Source organism: Gambusia affinis, linkage group LG11 (assembly GCF_019740435.1).
Source record: "Gambusia affinis linkage group LG11, SWU_Gaff_1.0, whole genome shotgun sequence".
NCBI lineage: Eukaryota > Metazoa > Chordata > Actinopteri > Cyprinodontiformes > Poeciliidae > Gambusia > Gambusia affinis.
The window spans coordinates 6636975-6642056 of record NC_057878.1 but is presented as its reverse complement, the minus strand read 5'-3'; positions in this window follow the sequence as shown (position 1 = coordinate 6642056).

Below are 5082 nucleotides of genomic sequence, written 5' to 3'. Positions count from 1 at the left end.
GCAGTTAGTCTGTTAGGTTTGCTGTGTGCAGTTTATTGTTCTTTGTTGTCGGTTTTTTCACGCAAAAAGACCATGACATTTTTTTTTATTTTCCTTTCCTACATCCTGAACATCTTCTACAGCAAATTCGTAAATATGGGGAGAAATTCAAGAAGAGAAGAAGCTCAGCTTAACTTTTTGTTGGAGCATAAAAACCCAACTATGTTATCTGTTTATTTTCTACTCTCTTCAGCATAAGTCATAATAATGCTCATCTGATTTGATGAGTTGGCACTTATGAAGCCAGTTTGGTTTAAATTGATTTAACTTTGCTCTAGATTAGCTCGCTTTAAATCTAAATAAAAATGAGCCCATCTTTTAACATCACATTTCCGTAGGTAGCGTCACAGATGCTGGGTTGTGAAAGAGACTGAACTCCCTCCTGTAGAAATGGTTTTCAGTTTCAGTTATGTCAGTTTCTGATTTCTGCATTATTATAATCTCATCATTCTTTGAAATAGTTCAATTATACAAAAAAAGAAACCATAAATAGCCTTAGTTACGTAAACCTTTTGTTGTGGTTATTCTACTTGCATGTTTCATATTAAAATAGCTCTCAGAGACAAGCAGTCAGTGAGATAAATTATTGATTTAAGGGTCAATCCAAAGAAAATTACATTTTTTAACCGAGACCGGGGTGCTTTTCAGAGGCTGTTTATATTCACTCTCTATGCATAAAATTAATTGCACGTGATTTGTGTTGATCTACTTAAGGAAAGGTTCAAATGAGGCTTATTTGTTTCTCAAATTCTGTAATGAGAAACAACTTTCAGATATTTCTCATTACTCTCTCCTGCTCTTTGCTGACTATGTGTTGCCATGGAAGTTTGCCCATTTGGTGTTTAGTTTTGAACTAAATGTTAATATGTAGAGATTTAATTTACTTAGTGTGTGTGTAGAAAAGGCTGGGTGTTCTGAAATAATAGGTATATTTCTGTGGTGCTCGAGGAAGATGAATCCAAATCCACTGGAACAAAAAAACAAAAATAAAACATGTTTAAACCCCTCGACCTCCTATCAGACCTTACGGAGGGCGCAGTACAATGCTGCTCTCTAGTGTTTCACTTTGTGCTTTCTTCAAAACGTTTAATAACTTCTATCAGGAATATATCCCTCTTACCTCATCTCTAAGTTAAAACATTACTCTCCTAAAGTTCTTCATGATTTATGAAAGTGTGTTTGTTTGTGCCGTGATGTGTTGGAAACTTCTCTGCTCAGCATGATCACAACAACGTGTGTGTGTGTGTGTTGTGTGTGTGCGCGCGTGTTTGTTTGTAATACCTTGTGGGGATCATTTTCCTGACATACCATGTTGTGGGGACCCACCTCTCCTTATGGGGACTGAAGCCTGGTCCCCACAGGGGGAACGTTGTTTTTGGGTCAGGGGTTAGATTTAAGACTAAGGTGTGAATTGAGTTTTGATTAGAGTTAGGATTAGGATAAGGCTGAGGATAAGGTTTAGGCTGTAGAAATGAATGGAAGTCAATGGAAAGTCCCCACAAATATAGCCACGCAAACGTGTGTGCATGTGTGTATATATGTATATATACCAGCTAGTGTGGATATGTGAGAGATACCAAATTTAGTAATACACTTGCTTTTACTGTTTATGTGTATTATAGTTCACAGGTATCCCACCAAATTGTTTGTATATTACAATAAGTTCATTCTTCATTGTAGTTTGTTCATTCCTTCAAAACTTGCCTTTGTGTCTGTCTCCTGCTTTGATACTCATATTTCCTATATGTCATTGAATGCGACTGTTTATGTGTGTTCCTCCAACAAGCCTTTTTGCACTGAGGCTGATTCAGTGCAAAAATGAATCAGCAGGGTTGGGGACAGTTGTCTATCAACACAGAGACGGCAAGTTAAGGGTTATAGCTTATGGATCGAGCACTTTAACCCCACCAGAGAAAAACTATCATATGCATGCAAGTAAACTTGAGTTTTTAGCACTAAAATGGTCTCTGCAAGCAATTCAGGAATTATTTGTTTCATGCACTGTCTTTTGTGGTTTACACTGACAGTAATCCACTCATTTATGTTTTGACAACAGCAAAATTAAATGCTTCAGGTCAGCGTTGGGTTGCTGAGGTAGCAGACTTCAATTTTGCCATAAAATACAGACCTAGGAAAACAAATGCAGACGCAGATGGGTTATCTGGAATGCCCCTTGATTTTGAGGACTATATGAGAAGCTGCACACAAACAATTAGCCACACAGCAGGGTATCTTAGTGCAGCAAGCAGAACCAGCACCAATGTTGAATGCAATCTCCTTTAATGTCCTGCAGCAACAAACAGGAGTAGAGAGACTTTTGGAGACAGTTCCACCAATACCAAGACAGGAAATCTGTGCAGCACAGCGGCGAGACCCTGTAAGTATAGGCTGCAAAACAAAAGACCTGCTGCACATGAACTCCAAACCGAGAGTCCTGAGTTTAAAGCATTGACTAAAGAGTGGAGAGTTGTTTAGAACAACCCAACACAAAGAGCACCTAGTTCTTCCTTCAGTGTACCATTCTTTGGTGCTAGATGAATTGCATAAACAAATGGGCCACTTGGGCTCAGAGCGGACACTCAATCTGATTAGGGATCGTTTCTTTTGGCCAAAGATGCAAAGGGACGTTGAACATTTTGTCACTAATGTTTGTGAATGTCTAAAAAAAAGAAAACCCAACAGACAGGCACATGCCCTTATGTTGAGCATAGAGACCACTCACCCATTTCAGCTAGTGCCAGTTGACATTTTGCATTTGGAACAATGCAGAGGTGGTTTTGAGTGCATTCAGGTAGGGATGGACCACTGCACCCGCTTCGCTCAGGACTACGCAACTACAAACAAATCAGCAAAAACGGTGGCAGATAAACTGTTTAACGACTTTTGTTTCAGATTTGGCTTTCCAGAAAAACTGCATCGCAATTTAGGACGAGAGTTTGAAAACAGGTTGATACATCACCTGAAAGAAACTGAATACTATGTTTGCGAATGTCCTCAAAGGGCCGGTAAAATTCGAATTAATAGTCGCCGCTGCAGTCAATGAGTACTTCTTCTTAAAGTTATATAACACTGGGCATGATTTCACGTTGATGCAATTTGGTAGAATACATACAAAAAGTACGGGAAAAGATTGTGGCGACTGAAAAGAAAAAAAGAATTCATCTTCTGAGATCAAAAGTCAAAATTGTGAGAAAAATAGTCACAATCTTGACTTTTTTCTCAGAATTGTGACTTTTGATCAAAATAACTCAGATCCACCTCATCGTGCAGCAAATAGTTAGCAATAAAGACCATTCTAACACATAAAATACTTTGGCTGCAAGGTAACAGTGGAAAAAATACTTTTTTGTTTTTAGTTATGAATCCATAAATAGACCCGTGTGAATAATATTCTTGTGAATGGTAGCAACTTGCTCCTTTTGTGCATTAATAAAGAGGTAGGAAGGCAGATTTTAAAATCAGGAGTTTAAAATGTTCTAAAATAAATTTAAAAAATTTTAAAAAAACTTCAAAAGTCACAACAACCAAAGTTTGTTGTATTTTGAGTTGATTTAGTACAAGAAATCTTGGAGGAGTTACTACAAAAAGGTGTTCATGTATGAAGGATTTACGTAAGAGATCCAGATGTGGTTGTGGATGTTAAACCAACCCCAATAATCAATTTTTCTGAATGTTTTTAGTTAAATATCAATCAATTATTTCTACTAAAGCGAGTTTTACTTTTGCTTTTTTTTTTTTTTATCGTACAGAGGCTAGTACTACTTTGATTTTTTTTTTGTAAAAAGAAAAAGAAAGGTTTTGTTCTTGTGAAATTTTAAAGATGAGAAAATTTACAGAGTTTCAGATATTTTTCAGACTTGTCCTTTAACTTTTTCTCAGATTTAAATTCCTGCCTGAAGGTGAGTGTCTTAATCAGTAGGTGGGGCTGTAGAGTCACAGACCTGCAGCAGCCTTTCCAGATCTCTACTCTGATTTCACAAACATGCCACAAATGTTGCATCTCAAATTTTTGACGTATTTCTCCACTTTTTTTTATTCTATTAAAACTTTTTGTTGTTGTTCTTCTGCATTTAGGCCCATGCTAGAACCTCTGTGAGCTGATCCCACCATGGGCTCCATTATCACTCTCTCTCTTTTAATTAATTAATTTATTTATTTTTTTGCAGCTTGATCTGGAAGTCGTGGCCTTGTGGCAGCCTGTCATGACGGCACACACTCTAATCCTTAAGCGCATCAGCGATCCCTGGAGCCTTAAGGGAAGTAGGGCAGGATGAGTCAGGAAAACTGTGTCCTCCATGTGGATGACATGTGAATGACCTTTTCTTCTTTACGGTGTCTTTTTTTATATATATATATATATATATATATATATATATATATATATATATATATATATATATATATATATATATATATATATATATATATATATATATATATATATATATATATATATATATATATATATATATATATATTTGTCCTCGGTCTGTTACTGTGGCTTCTCAATTTCTCCATCAAAGTCCTCAGCTTCCAAATTCCTGCGTTTGGAGTTGGAGCGCTTGAGGTTTTGAAGAATGCGGCGGCCCTGCTTAATGAAGCCCCCGCGCTACGGCTTCTCTCTAATTAGTCGACTCCAGTAATGGCCGGAATCTGCCGTCAAACAAAGCAGCTGAATACCTGATGGCTACCAATCACGCTCTCTTCTTCTTCATGGGAAAAATACCAGGAACTTTTATTTCGTTGACTGTCTCTGCCCCAATTAGGAGGGATGGCTCAGGGTGGTGGGGGGGGTGAATACTCCAGAGTGGATGGATTTTAGGGTAAATAAAGGGCATGCAACAAACAACATCTCACATTTCTTTGTTGACTCTTTTTTTTTTTTTTAAAGATAAATGGAATTTTATCTAATCTGATTTTCCTGTTATTGTAAAATCCCCACATTAAAAGGATTGATGACAAAGGCAAACATATATTTGTCAGTCTCAAAAAAACTTGGACTTGTTTCTTACTTGTTTTTATACATAGAATAGAATAGAATAG